We start from the raw sequence: 15,897 nt of genomic DNA on the forward strand, positions 1-15,897 counted from the left end.
AAAAAAGTAATAAGAATTAAGGAGTAATAAAACCCAAAATGTGTAAATTTTGTTGTAAAAAAGAGAGGGGAAAAAAGTGCTCTAAAGGATACAACAGCAAGTGTGTTTAGGGGTGTTAAATAGCTGACCATATTAATGTTTTTGGTTGGATCACTGAACACAACTGTTTGCAGTCTCACTGTTTGAATGTCCACTTTGTATGCTTTGATACTGTGACTTGAGCAACTATCTCTAAGATGGTAATATGTAATCTATTAACTGGTGATTTCTTACTTTTTTTTTTTGTAGTTCTGTATTGCTTGTACCCTTACACCGCTTTGTTTTGTTTTGTTTTTTCTCTTTTTCCTTTTAAATAAAAAAAGCGCTCCCCCCAAAAAAAAAACTTGGTAGACACAGTCTATAATATCTGCTAGTATTCTAATGCATGATGTGTCATTAACTGTTTTCTGTTGCTGGAATTTGTTTCTTTCTTTTTTTTTTTTCTATCAGTATCTCAAGGAAAAGTCTGTACACAAATCTTTTTCACATTTCTGAGACTATCTTTAGGATAGATTTTTAGAGGAGTATAATTGAGTCACAAATAATATTTTCAAAATTCCTAATTCACTGCTTCAAACTATCTTCCTTGGCAAACTCCTTGGCAAAGGAGAGAGCTTGCTTGACAACTCTCCTCTCCACCCTAGGGTTTTGCTAGGTAGCTCAGCATGGATTTGAATTTATGGCAACTTTCCTGCCTCAGTTACCCAAATGCTAGGATTACAGGAGTGAGTCACTACTCCAGGCTAAGCTATTGTATTTTTCACTATATAAATAGAATTGCACAGGTTTCTTTTTGCCTGAATTAACAGCGTCTTATATTCAAGTTGTTATTTCTTATTGTGCAGAAGTTCACTGCAGGACTATACCACAAGCTATTGTATTTTTAACTATATAAATAGAATTGCGCAGGTTTCTTTTTGCCTGAATTAACAGCGTCTTATATTCAAGTTGTTATTTCTTATTGTGCAGAAGTTCCCTGCAGGACTATGCCACAATTTATTTAGTACTAGAGGTTGACCTCTAGTACTAAATAACAGAAGACCTTGCACTTGCCAGACAGAAGCTTGTGCGGCTGAGTTAAATCCTTGGCCCCTGTACCACACTTTTAATTACCCATTCAACTACTCATGGACAGTTGGGTTACCAGTGTTTGGTTATTATGAATAGGGACATGCTTTTGATGTGTCTGTGCCCAAATTCATTTTGGAGTGTAATTTCTGGGTCAAGGGGTTTAGCAGACACTGTGAAATGGGTTTTCCAAAGTGGTTGTACTATGAGGCTGTCATCCTAACCTGTATGCCTGACTTAAGAAAGATGATAAACCGAATGTACCACTGGCATTGGATGTGAGAATCGTAATTGTGCGCATGACTTTGCCACCTGCTTCATTATTTAGTTGAAAACATTTAACAAGCTGGCACCATCTGACTCTTGGTGGACTTAACCACTTTACACTCGAACCACTGACTTCAGGAACAAACGGTGTATCCTAGTTTTGTAAAACTGAGTGTTTCTGAGCGTACTCGGGGTAGTTAATAACGTAAACATCAAGACTGCAAACGATCCCGCCACAATCTTTCTCCCAAAGCTGCTCAGCAGCCTCCCAGCGGAACAAAAGGCGCGCGCTGAAAAGTCGCGTGGGTAGCCTGCCTAGCCTAGCGCCTCACCTATGCACATGCGCAGATGGAACACTACAAAGGCCCGCGGCCCTGGCGCGCGTGACGCAGAAGCGTACGCTAGTACGTGACGTCGCAAGGACGTACGCTCTGGAGCTCACAAGGGAAGATGGCGGCTGTACCTTTGGAGGAGAGCGACTGAAAAGGGAGGAGGAAGGAGGCCAGGCAGGGAAACACTGCCAACTGTGAAGACGAACGCTTCGCTCGACATTAGGAGGTCTGCTCAACGCCAGCGGGTGAGTGAGGCGCAGGCGCGGGACCACTCGCCTGCGGCCGACGGCGGCTCTCCGCCATTTTCAGGCTTGGCCGTTGCGCGCTTTGGGGACTGGAGGGGCGCTGGGAAACAGGTCGCAGGAACCCGGAGTACGGATCCGGGAGGGCTGGTTGACGCAGGTTCGAGCTTTAGAAGAGAGGGCTGGAGGCTGAGGCCAATTCTGGAAGGAAGGCCTGGTGGAACTAAGGCCATGACTAGGGTCGGCGGCGGCGAGGAGACGTAGGTGAGGCGGGCCACGGATTCGATGGAAGTTTGCGGGAGGAAGCGCGTTGAAACTGATTTGGGGCGGGCGTGGAAGGTTGGCCGAGAGTTGGATAGAGTGTGAATTTGAGTTGTCACAGGGGTCGCGAGAAGTTCATGTGAAGTCTGTGAAACAGTTGAAGCGTTATAGTCCTAGTATTTCATAGTTCGAAAGGTATATTTGTTACAGGGCGAAAGGGCACCGCTTGACAGGCAAAACTCCGCTTCTTTGGAATATTTAGTGCTTCTTAGAAATAATTACTCATGAGTCTCTTATTTCCGATTATGAGTCGGCTCCTGGAGGGTAGATACTTAGCATCTTAGAAAGCACCGCCGCTTTGTTTTGAGCCGCTTTCCGATTGTTTCCCAGGATGCCCCCCCCCCCAAACTCCCATTGGGGTTGTGTGCCACCGGCCCGCCCGACATTGCAGTTTTAAAGAAAAGTTGATGCCTCGTTCTAACCCCTGTGGTTAATAGCCCTGACCGAGTAAGAGAAGACAGGTGACTGCGAATTCCGTAGTTGGATCTGTTTAAATCAAACAGACCGAAACCTTGTATAGAAAACCTGTCAAGAATGTTTTAAATTGTTTCCTTTTCTTTTTTTTTTTTTTTTTAATCGGTACCGGGGATCGAACTCACGAACGCCTGCTTGCAAGGCAGGTGCTTATGCCGCTGAGCTAAATCCCTAGCCCCAAAAATGTTTTAAATTGTTTCTACAGACGACATTAACTGTTAAAGAATTTGAGAAGACGGCATATGAATAAAAAGCCTACACTAAAAGGCAAACCTTTGGGAGCACTTATAAGTGCACTCTGGAGATAGAATGAACGTGGTACAGTATTTTTCCCTGTGAACGTGGTGCAATGGTAGATCTACTTCAAACAAAATTTATAGTGTGTGTTAAAGTTTGTTAAACCGGGGATGGCGCACCCCTATAATCCCAGCAAGTTGAGATAGAAGGATGGTCAGGAGGTCGAGCCCAGCCTGGGCTACATCCTGAGACCCTGTCTCAAAAAAGAAAAAAACTAGAGAAGAAAAAAGTGGTAATTGTTCCATTGGTGGCATTTTTCTTAATTGCATTTTACACACATCTTTTATTACCGTAGGATACTTTTGAATTTTCTAGTTGGTCTCCTTGCCCTGTGTACATTTTGAGTTCCGGGTTAGGATTTGTTTTGTTTTTGTGCTTGCCAAGCAGATGCTGCGCTGCTGAGCCATTTCCCTGACCCCATGCTAGGATTTGAAGATCCACATTTAACCTATTTTTTTTTGTCTTTTTCTTTTTTACCGGTACCAGGAGTCGAACTCTGGACCACACACTTGCAAGGCAGGTGCTTATGCCGCTGAGCTAAATCCCCAGCCCCTAACCTATTTTCTAGAAACTCGGGAAAATTTTTATTTCTTGTCCTGGGAAGAATTTTGGTCTTATAAAGGTCTTATGTTAGGGGGAAAAACAATCGTGTGTGAAGCTGATGACTTAATTTTTTTGTTGAAAAACACTAAATGACTAGTTTTGTTGTTACAGTTTTATCTTGACCTAAACGTTTAATTTTTTTTTTAAAGCCAGTCAAATTTAGCAGTGGGGGGGGTATAAACGTTTAATCTTTTTTTTTGTCTTTGAGGCCATCCTCATGCCTTAGACCCCGAGAGCTGGGATCACAGGTGTGTGCCATTACAACCAGTTTAAACCTCTATCATTAGTGGGAATTTTTCACTTATGAATGTATTTATGTGACCCCCTTCCCCAGCAAAAACTTTGAAATTTTACAGGTATTTTTAGGGAAAGTAGTATTAGTTGGAGCTCTCTGTTTAGAAATCTTTATTATTAGAGTGTGTCTAATTAAATATTATCAACTGATAAATTGTTATTTAAGAATGGATTCCAAACAGTCCTAGTTTTCTCCAAAATATTCTAAGAATTTTTTTTATTTTTGTGGGTTTTTTTCCAGTTTGCTTTTATCTTAAAGGTAGGGTCTCAATGTGTAGCTCAGATTGGGCTCAAACTCACTGTGATCTGCCTGCCTCAGCCTGCCGAGTGCTGGGATTATAGTAGTTTACTGCCACACTCAGTTTAGAATTTGTTTTGAAATGCCGTAAGAAATGTTAATTTCATTGTGTTGTAATGTGCAAGTGTTTTTGTTGCTGTATTGTGGTATGACAAGTTGCCTGCCTATAGTTTTGGTTATTTATGTATTTATTTATTAGTTTGGGGGGGGTCACCCTCCCCCCCCCCCCCCCGACATTTCACTATGTCACCCAGGCTGGTATGGAATTTTTTTTTTGTATTTTTACGGGTACTAGGGATTAAACTCAGGACCACAGGCTTGCAAGGCAGGCGCTTATGCCACTGAGCTAAATCCCCAGCCCCTGCTGGTATGGAATTTGAAATGCACCTACTTGAGTCTCCTAAGTGCTGGGAATGCATTTATGTGCTACCATACCTGGCTAGACCAAATGTTAGTACTTACAGTATAGTATTTTGTCTTCATCTTTTATGAGATATGTAGGGCCTCATGCTGTTGGGCTAGTACTTTACTACTGAGCCACCTGCTTAGCATTTTTTTTTTTCATGATGGAACCTTGCTAAATTGCCAGGCTGGTCTCATTATAATCCTACCTCAGCCTCCGGAATATCTGGGAGTAAGGTGTGTGTTACTGTGGTTCAGGTTTAAAACTTTTTTCTTTTTTGGTACCGGGGACCAACTAAACCTATTGTATTTGAAAACTTTTTCTTTGGTAATCTTCCTCTCCTCATTATAGACCATCTATAGTAGTAGTACTATTCACAGAGCAAGCTTCTTGGTTCACTTTACCTCCTTCCCTCCCTCTCTTCCTTTGTTTCTGTACCAGGAATCAAACTCAGGACCTCATGCTTGCCAGGCAGGTTCTTTGGCACTTTGGACAACTTGAAGCACATGATTCTCTTTCTGGTTCTTGAACATTTTAGTAATTTTTTGGTAGAGCAGTTAACTTCATTAAGTTTGTGTTGCACTTTATTTTCATAAATTGAATGTTTATAAATCCTTAGCACTGGTAATAATGGAGAGAATCATGAGTTTCAGTAGCAGACTCACTTAGGTTTAAATTCAGACTTAATAAACTAGCTCTTTTTTTTTTTTTTTTTTAAACTAGCTCTTTTTTGTGCCAGGAATTAAATCTAGAACCTCTGTATGTTAAGTGCATGGATCTCCGTTGAGCAACACTCCTAGCCCTAAAATAGGATTTTTTGTATTGGGTAAGTTAAATTCTCTTGAGCTTCAGTTAGGCAGGCTGGCCATCTTTCTTTTCTCCTCTTCCTCCTCTTCTCTTTTCTCCTCTTCCTCTCATCTGTTTGTTCATTTGTGATTTTTTTTTTTTTTGAGATGGTCTCACTGTGCAGTTCAGGCTGGCCTTGAATTCGCTGTATATCCCAGGCTGACCACAAACTCATGATAATCTTCCTGCCTAAGCCTCCCAAGTGGCTGGGATTACAGATGTGCACCCCATGCCTGGTTAGTTAGGGACCCCCCCCCCCCCAAGGATGGAACTCACCATCTCACAGGCCAGGCAGGTGCTTATGCCACTGAGCTAAATCCCCGGCCCAGTTAGGATACTTTTAAGGAGCAGTTTTTTGTTGAGATATTCTGGTTGCATTTCAATTTTGTTTGTTATGAGAAATTTCAGGTATGTAGAAAATTTACAAGTAGTACAATTAACATGCAAATATCTTGTGTTTGAAATTAACATTTAGCCATTTTTCTTTAACTGCATACTACCTCACCGACATTTGAAAACAAATTGTAGAAATTCTGTATTTTCCTTTAATGCCTCAAGATACATTCTTGAAATATTGCTATTCTTTTCTTATTAGTTCTATACATTTTTCTTTGAAATTATGTTCTAGCTTGTAATACCTTTGTTTTGACTAAGGCTGTCCCCGTTAAATCTTTTTTTCTCCCCAGCACTGAGGATTGAACCTAAGATGTTTGCACTGAACTACATCCTCAGTATTTTTTACATTTTTTTTTTATTTTGAGATAAAGTATCTCTTAAGTTGCCAAGTTGCCCAGGCTAGGCTTGAATTTTCAGACCTGAGTTATCCTGCCACAGTGCTCCTATTACAGCATGTGCCACCTTGCCTGGCTGCATTGTCTTTTGTTCTTTTTTCAGTTGCAGCCATTGAACCAGGGACCTCACACATGGTAAACATGCAGTGTACCACTGAACTCCAGTGTCTTGCCTCCTAGCATCATTCTTTTTTGTTTTTTAACAGTACTGGGGATCGAACTCATGACTATGTTTGCAAGGCAGGCACTTAATACCACTGAGCTAAATCCCCAGCCCCAGCATCATTTATTTATTTATTTATTTATTATTTATTTATGGTTTTTTTTTTTTTTTTTTTTTTGGTACTGGGGATCGAACTTGTGACCTTGTGCTTGCCAGGCAGGCACTTGTACCACTGAGCTAAATCCCCAGACCCCCATCATTTTTTAAAAAGAATGTTCCAAATAACCTGATGAGGCTGCCATGTCTGTAGTTCCAGCCACTCAGAATCACTTGAGTCCAGGATTTCCAGGCCAGCCTGGGCAATATACTGTAGTGTGACCCTATCTCTAACTGGAAAGTTCCACATTTTAGGCTTTTCTTTTGCTCCTCCTTCTCTTCTGCCTCCCCTTTTTTTGAGACAGTATCTTGCTTTGTAGTGTGGGCTGGCCTTGAACTTGCTATATGGCCCATGCTGCCCTTGAACTCATGGTGGTTCTCCTGCCTAAGCCTTGTGAGTGCTGGGATTACAGGGTAAGCCATCACACTTGGCATTGGGACGAGGTACTGGAAATATAACTTTGACATCATGCATGCAAGGCTGGTGCGTACTTAAGCTGTATCCCTGGTCCCCCAGCACTTATTTGTGTTTCTTACAGACTGAGATTAGATTTAGGCTTGATTAAATAATATTTCGGCATTAAAAACTTCATAGGTGATGATATATCAGTTATATTGCATTATATCAGGAAGGACAGAATGTCTGGTTTTCCTAGTGATGCTCCCTGAGTAGGGTAGTGGAGCTCAGTTTATTTGGTTAACATGATATTAAAGCTTCTTTCTTTATTTTTACTATTGGTACCAGGGATTAAACTCAGGACCTTGTGCTTGCCAGGCAGGTATTGTGCCACTAAGCTATGTCTCCAGTCCTTAACATGGTATTGATGACATTTCTTTCCTTTTTGTTATTTGATACTGAAAATTGAACGCTGGACTTGGTGCTTGCCAGACAGGCACTGTGCCACTGAGCTCTATACCTGGCCCCTTTGACCACATTTCTTTACTAAAGGGTATGTTTTGCTTTTTCCAATTGTACCTGATCTGTAGGGTGATAATGTTGGCATTGAGTAATTTATGTCCAATATTTTCCACCTATGATCAATTGTTGGCTGAGGTGTTTGTTTCATTGAGAGGTTTTCTAATCTCTCAGGGGTACCAGGGATCAAACTCATAACCTTGAGCTTGCTAGGCAGGCGCTTATGATGCTGAGCTAAATCCCTGACCCCTAATCTGTTTATTGTTTATAATCTTTATTTGCTATTTTTTGTAAAAAAAGAAAAAACTTTGGTGGCTGGAGGTGTGTCTTGCTGGTAGAGTGCTTGCCTTGTGTATGTGAAACCATGGGTTCTATCTCCAGCTCTGCAAAACCAAAACAAAAAACCAACCAACCAAACAAACATACCCCCCAAAACAGAAAAATGAAGTTAGGAAAAGCCAAAGACTTTCTTTTGTACCTGGTATCAAGCCCACAACCTTGAGCTTGCCAGGCAAGTGCTTGAGCTAAGCTGAGCTAAATCCCTAGCCCATGCCAAAGACTCTTAATGGCAGTGCTGACAGTCCAACCAAGGGCTCTTTATGGCCTGTAATTAGGTCTAATGTTTTGGGATCTCCCTCCCTATTTCTGGGAGAAGAGATAAGAGTCTTGCTATATTGTTCACATTGGCCTTAAATTCACTGTGTAGCCTAGTTTGGCCTTGAGCTTGCAGTGATTTTCCTACCTCAGCCTCTGAAGATTTCAGGTATGTGCCACCATGCCCAGCTTTCTTCTCTCTCTTTTTTGGTACTGGGCATCGATCTCACGACTATGTTTGCAAGGCAGGCACTTATGTTACTGAGCTAAATCCTCAGCCCTGTTTTCTTGATTTTTAAAGAAGTCTCCCACTTCTCTAAGGTGCCCTGCTTCTTTGATGGAAATTTTTATTTATAGACTAAAATTTAGATGCCAGGTGATGTGTGCATTGCTGCTGGAGTGCATTTGCTTTTAGGGCCCTTTTTATTAACCAGAGCTAGAAAACTTTTTTTTTTTTTTTATAAGTAAGACATTAGTTTACATTGGTATTTTAAATTGAAACACAAATTTATTCTTGGGATTTCTTTCACACAAAATAGATTCAGATTTACAATGATCCTGCTAACTGCATTTTATTTATTTCCTCCTTTGCTTTCCTCAAAATACATACTAAAAGCTGGGAATGTAGCTGTGTATAAACCCCTTACGTAGGAAATATGGCACTGGAGATGCACAGAGAACTATGTTGAGAAACCTGCTTGAAATAACAGTTTTGTTTATTTGATATCTTTATTTTGATTTTCAAGTTTGACTTTTGTTTGTTATTAGAGTATCCTTTTTTCTTGACTGTGTGAAGCCCTTAATGTAGGTCCCCACTCTGCAAAAAGAGTTAAATATTTACATGGTTTAAAATTTAATGGTACAGTGCTGTGTGTGGAAAGAGTAAGTCTTGCTTTTATTTGTAAGTGCTTTATTACTACCTTTATTTTCCCCATTAGAAACATGTTAGTATGCTGTGTATACCTGTGACCCTAGGATTTTCTCTTTTGGGGTCCTGGTGAACCCAGGGCTCAGCACTGAGCTCCATCTGGTGCCCCCTCCTCCATTGAACCTAAGGCCTCAACATGCTGGGCAAGTGTTCTATTGCCTGCAGCCCCTCTTTTTTTTTTTTTTTTTTTTGGTATCAGGGATCAAATTCACAACCTTGGCCCGGCAAGCACTTGTGCCACTTAGCTAAATCCCAGGCCCCCTTTTTGTATTGAGATGAGAGTTTCTATAAGTTGCCCCTGCTGGCCTGGAATTTGAGATCCTCTTGCCTCAAGCTTCTTCAGTAGCTGGAATTACAGGCTTCTCCACCCAGCTAATTTCTAGAAAACAGTTGTTAAAATGACATAGCAGTATTCACCATCTAAATTTAAGTTTTTTGTTTTGCTTTTTAAATCAGATTTTATTGGAAAACTTCAAAAAAAAATTTTTTTTGGTCTTTTTCCTTTTTATCGGTACCGGGTATCGAACTCACAACTGTCTGCTTGCAAGGCAGGCACTTATGTCGCTGAGCTAAATCCCCAGCCCCTAGAAAACTTTAAAATATTTTAAAAAATTAGTACATATTTGTAGTACATAATGGTGACATGTAATTTTTCATACCCATCTCCTATCCCTTCCTCAAGAATCGCATTTCTTTTGTAAAAGATCTATCTACCTGTTTCCTAATATCTGTTTTTTCTTTTTCTCCTTTATTTATATTTAGGGTTTCTCATGTAAGAGAAACTATGCGATATCTAAAGCTCATGTATCTGGCTTACATCACTTAACGTTATGGTCTCAAGGTGTATCCATTTTCCTACAGATGACTTAAATTTATTCTTTTTATACCAGAGCAGTTCTCCACTGTGTTCTTTACTCATCCATTTGTTGATGGACATATAAGCTATGTCCAGGATTTAGCTATTTTACAGTCTTATAAACATGGGTATTCATGTATCATTTTAATATGAGGTGTCTAACTTTTTTGGAACGATGCCTAGGAGAATAGCTGGGTCCAATTGAATTTCTATTTTTAGTTTTTTGCAGAATTTCCATACTGTCTGTCATAATGGTTCTAGTTTTAGACTTGTTTTCTCTAGATTTGTGAGGAATGCTGTTGGTTGTTTGATTGGGATTGCATTAAAGCTATATAACAGTTTTGGAGGACTGTGGCCATTTTGACTATACTGGTTCTGCCAGTCTAGGAACTTGGAATGCCTTGCTTTGCTTTTGCTTTGCCTTGCCCTGCCTTCTTTTTTTCTTCTTTTGTTCTTTGAGATAGAATCTTACTTTGTAATTCAGCCTAGTCTTGAACTACTGTGTTGCCTAGGCTGGCCTCAAACTTGTGACCAGTGTCTTCTCTCAGCCTCCTACGGGCAGGGATTACAGAGATTTGCCACCATGTTCAGAGTTCTGTTTTTGTGATGTCCTCTTCAATCTTTTTTTAGAGTCATATAATTTTCCTTATAGAGTTCTTTCAATGCCTTTGTTAGGTTAAAGCCTAATTATAGTATGCCTGTTACAGTATGTATTTCCCTTTTGTATTGGAGACAGAGTCTCACTGTGTAGTTTAAGCTGGCCTTGAACGCACAATAGTCCTTCTGCCTCAATCTCCCAAATGCTGGGATGATAGGCATGAACTACTACACTTGGTACAGTGTTGATTTTTTTTTTTTTTTTTTTTTTTTGGTACATACCAACTCATAACTTCATGGTTGCCAGCCAGGCAAGTGCTTACACTGCTGACCTAAATCGTTGGCTGATTTTTGTGTATTGATTTCCTTCTTTTAAAGTTTTGTTAGTAACTGGGCATGGTGGCACATGCCTGTTATCCCAGCGCTTTGGAGGCTGAGGTAGGAGAATCACTGTGAGTTTGTGGCCAGCCCAGAATACAAACTGAATTCAAAGCCAGTCTGAAATACATAGTGAGCAGGGGATTTAGCTCAGTGGCACAAGTGCCTACCTGGCAAGCACAAGATCATGAGTTCAATCCCCAGTACAAACAAACAAAAGCTTGAACTACATAGTGAGACCTTGTCTCCAAAACAAAAAAAAACAAAAAAAATTTTTATTGTATGTTTGCAGTAGGTGTAATTCATGATTACTTTTATTGTGGATAATTAGTACACATAACACATCTCCCCTCCTTCATCTCCCTTCCTTCTTTTCTCCCTCCAATATTTTTTTCTCTTCCCATTTAAAAAGATCTCCCTACTTCCTATTATCATTTATTTTGTTACTATATATGTGTATATATATATATATATATATATATATATACAATTTTTATTTAAATTTACTTATTTTTGTCTTTTGAGACAGGGTTTCACTGTGTAGCCCATACTGGCCTTGAACTCATAGCAATCCTCCTGTGTCAGCCTCTTCAACCTCTTGAGTGCTGGGATTACAGGCTAGAGGCATGCACCACCATGCCTCGAAGATTTTGTTGTTGTTATCCTGTTGCCTTATTTAATTTGATTCTTTGGTGGAAGATTTGAGGTCTTGTATGTAAAATATCGTTTATATCATGTCATGTAGGCTGGGTGTGATGGTATATGCCTATAATCCCAGCATAACTCTTTCTCAGAAAAGCCAAAAAATAGGATCATGTCTTCTGCAAATAAGGATAGTTTTTCCTTTTTTTTTTTTTTTTTTTTGAATGCAAATCTTTACTGGGGATCAAACTTACGACCATGCGCTTATAAGGCAGGCGCTTATGCTGCTGAGCTAAATCCCCAGCCACCATTTGTCCTTTTCTATATGTATCCCTTTTCTTTCTTTTTCTTGCCTGATAGCTCTGACAAAAGTTTTAAGTATTGTACTATAATGAACAGGAGTGGTGTTCATCCTCATCTTGTTCTTGATTTTAGAGGGGAAACTTTTCAGTTTTTCCCACTTAATATAATGTTGGCAGTAGTTTTGTCGTAAATGGCTTTTATCAGGTTGAAATGAGGTCCTGTTTATTTTTGTTTTCTTTTTTTCTTTTATTTATTTTTTAAAGTTGAGACAGGGTCTTCCTGTGTAGTTGAGATTGCCCCAAACTCATTGTGTCGCCCACACTGGCCTTGAATTTGTAGGAATTTTCCTGTCTCTGTCTCCCTAATGCTGGGATTATAGGTGTGCCTCACCATGCCCAACTGTACCTATTTTGTTGAAGGTTTGTTTTTTTTTTTCATGAATAGATACCAGATTTTGTCAGAGGTATTTTTCTGCTATCTATTGAGATGATCATGATTTTTATGTGACACGTTAACATTTTTTGATTAGCTTATGTTGAACAATTGTAATTCATATGTATATAGGAATATTAGTTTCATCTGAATCTTTAAGTTTATTGGAGTATAGGTTTTCAACGTAGTTACTGATTTGGATGTCAGTGGTGTCTGTTTTGATTTCATTTTGCTCATTTCTTCTTTTTTTTGTCGTTTTCCTTTTTCTCGGAACCGGGGATTGAACTCACGACTGCCTGCTTGCAAGGCAGGCGCTTATGCCGCTGAGCTAAATCCCCAGCCCCTATTTTGCTCATTTCTAATTGCATTGACTTGGGTTTATTCTTTCCTTTTTTTGATAAGATAAAAGTTTGTCTAACACTCCTGAGTGGATTTCGATTATTCTTGTTCTCCAGGACTTTAGACTGCTTACTAGGTTATTTGGGCTTTTCTGTTGTAGGCATTTGCTGCTATAAATTTCTCTCTTAGAACTGCTTTCATTGTGTCCTATAGATTGTGGTATGTTTTATTGGTATTATTGATTCTAGGAATTGCCTAATTTCTCCCTTGATTTTTTTCTGTGACCCATTGAGTCAAATTCAAGAGAATACTATATTGTTTAATTTCCGTGTATTTGCATAATTTTATTATTATTTTTGGTCTTCTTGAGAACAGGCTCCTATGTAGTTCAGGCTGGCCTTGAACTCACAGCAGTTCTGCCTCAGGGCCTCCCAGGTACTGGGATTACTGGTGGGTATCATCATGCCCAGCTTTTTAGGTTTTTTGAAACAGGATTTTGCTTATGCAGGTTAGGCTGGTCTTAAACTCACTGTGAAATCCAGGCTGGCATCAAATTTGTGGCAAGCCTGCCTTAGCCTTCCAAGTGCTGGGATTACAAACAAATTTATCTGATCTTTTATGTCTAACAGCATTTTCTTTTTTGCATTTGTTTTATGAAGTTGGGCACACCAGTGTTTGCATATATGTTAATAATTGTTATCTCTTCTGTTACAGGAGTCTCTTTTTTTTTCTTTTTTGAGACAGGATCTTGCTATGTGGTTCAGGCTGGCCTTGAGCTCACTTCATAGCCCAGGCTGGTCTCAAACTCACATTGGTCTCAAACTCGAAATGATCCTCCCACCTCAGCCTCCCGAGTGTTGGGATTACAGGCATGAGCCATCACGCCTGGCTGTTGGAGTCTCTTAATATGTAGTGACCTTTTTTTTTTTTGTCTTTTTCCTTTTTATCGGTACCGGGGATCAAACTCATGACTGCCTGCTTGCAAGGCAGGCGCTTACGTCGCTGAGATAAATCCTCAGCCCCAATATGTAGTGACCTTTACCTCTTTTGATCATCAGTTTTGACTTGAAGTACACTTTGTCTGAAATTAGGATAGCTATTCCTGCTTTTTTTCATACTCCCATTACATGGAATATTATTTTCCATCCTTGGTTTTCAGGATGTGAGCTTTTGGATTAAATGTATTTTCTTATATACAGTATACTGTTGAATTTTGCTGGTTGATCCATTCTGCCCACCTGTGTATTTTGATTGTGGTGGTGTTTAGTCACATCAAAAGTTACTCCTGAAAGGTACTGACATGGTCCTGTCATTGCATTATTTTCCTGGTGCTGAACCTCATTTCCCTTCTGTTTAACTGCCCAACGTGCTTGATGTACCGTTTCCAGTGGACTGGCATAATTTTCTTCATTGTTTCTTTATAGAATGTCCTTGAGAATTTTTCTTAGTAGTGTTGGTTTGGTAGTCATGAATTTCTTAAAGTGCTTTTTGTCATGGAAGGACTTCTTATTTCCATCAACCTTGAAAAAGGTAGTTTTGTAGGCTATATCAGTAAGGTCACAAATTTTCTTTTGGGGCTTGAAGTACTTAATTCCAAGCTTTTCTGGTCTTTAAGCTATGTGTTGAGAAGTGTTCTGTAATTTTAAGGGGTTCACCTTTATAAGTGAGTTGTTGCTTTGGTTTTAATAGCTTTTAAGATTCTCTCAGTTTTGACTTCATGGATTTTGGTCATGATGTGTAATAGAGAAATTCTTTTCTTTGTTTCCTTTTTTTTTTTTTTTTTCTGAGACAGGGTCTCACCATGCAGTTCAGGCTGACCTTGAACTCACTTTGTAGTTCAGGCTGGTCTCAAATTGCAAAGATCCTCCTTGCCTCAGCCTCCCAAGTGCTGGGATTACAGGGTGCTCTACCACACCAGTTGAGAAATTCTTTTCTGATTGTGGCTGTTCCTATTCTTTATCACACCTTAGAAAGTTTCCTGCAAATCAATTTTTTATGTCATTCATGGTTAAGTGTTCTTTGATCTAACAACTTTTTAATCCGTTATCCATGTTCTCTTGTTGTCTTTAAGGTGCTGTATATGGTCACCTGCATCAGTCCTGCCTTTTAGTTCTGATCACTTCTGCTACCTAAACTTTTGATAGAATTTATATCCTGGATTTCTGTTTAATGTATTTTGCTAAACTGGTCATCATCATTATTATTATTGTTTGTTTGTTTTTTGAGATGCGGTCTCACTATGTAGTTCACACTGGCCCTGAACTCACTAGCCCAGGCAGTGAGTTTGCAGCAGTCATCCTGCTTCAGCCTCTCAAGTGCTGAGTTACAAGCATGCACCACTGTGCCCAGCTGTCATTCATATTTTTTTTTTTGGTACTGGGGATTGAACTCACAACCTCATGCTTGCCAGGCAGGTGCTTAAGCTGCTGATCTAAATCCCTGGCATTCATGTTGTTTTTTTTAATCATTTTATTTAGTAATTATGTCCATTATCTGGTTATATCATCTTTGAGCTCATCAAGTACCTTATTGTGTGTGATTGGGGGGGGTTCCTGTGTTATCATTTCATGTAATTTAGTGGTTTAGCTTTAGATTTTTCTCCCGTTCCATGCCCCATGGATCAGCTTTATGGGAGTTGGGAGTTTTTGGAGATATTTTGTTGCCTATTTTCTCATGTTTCTTTTTGTGTGTATGCATACTGAGGATTGTAATGGAAAAATCATTGCCAGTGTGGAGATTGTTGTAGTGTCTACTTCCTGGTGATGCACTGTGACTGATAGTAGCCTTTGCTTCTGTCCTGAGAACTGACCACCTGCATTAAATTCAAGAAGTGAGAGTGTATCGTAATTGGCCCAGTAACTACAGCAAAAGTCTTAATGACACAAAGACAAACCATTATTGACAAATAGTAAAAACCAGTTAATAGTAACAACTTTGTCACCCTGGTAATAGTGGTTAAATCAGCAATAATAGAATCAAAACCAAACATTCACATAACTGATACAAACTACCACTTATGGGGCTGAGGATTTAGCTCAGCAGCATAAGCGCCTGCCTTGCAAGCAGGCAGTTGTGAGTTCGATCCCTGGTACTGATAAAAAGGAAAAAGAGCAAACAAACAAACAGACAAACTACCACTTACTGTAACTCTTAGTAATAGAAAAGAGATCTTTAATTATAGTAATGTCATAAAGACAGACCAAATATTGGCATATAGTATCTAGTAAACCCCGCAACCATGCCATTAACAATAGAATTCAACAAACATAGCATTAAGTCAAGTATCTAACAGTTAATAAAGCTTTCTAATAATACTAG

General features: G+C 39.5%; 1 protein-coding gene across 15 annotated transcripts in view; it reads left to right on the forward strand.

Moving 5' to 3' along the window:
• The first annotated feature begins 1,752 nt into the window (after nucleotides 1-1,752).
• Nucleotides 1,753-15,897, forward strand: part of Wdr33 (WD repeat domain 33) — a 99,503-nt gene continuing 85,358 nt past the window's right edge. For 4 of the 15 annotated variants that reach the window (XM_023561101.2, XM_063258811.1, XM_063258812.1 and 1 more), the window contains exon 1: nucleotides 1,753-1,951. The gene's annotated coding sequence lies outside the window, so the exon portion shown is untranslated. Of the gene's footprint in view, nucleotides 1,952-1,987; nucleotides 2,213-15,897 lie in introns of those variants that run through there. The other 11 variants (XM_063258805.1, XM_063258809.1, XM_063258807.1 and 8 more) reach the window with 5 other exon arrangements.

The sequence above is a fragment of the Cavia porcellus genome, unplaced genomic scaffold, assembly GCF_034190915.1.
Source record: "Cavia porcellus strain 051 isolate PalLab524CR breed Dunkin Hartley unplaced genomic scaffold, mCavPor4.1 scaffold_12, whole genome shotgun sequence".
In the NCBI taxonomy this organism is placed as follows: Eukaryota; Metazoa; Chordata; class Mammalia; order Rodentia; family Caviidae; genus Cavia; species Cavia porcellus.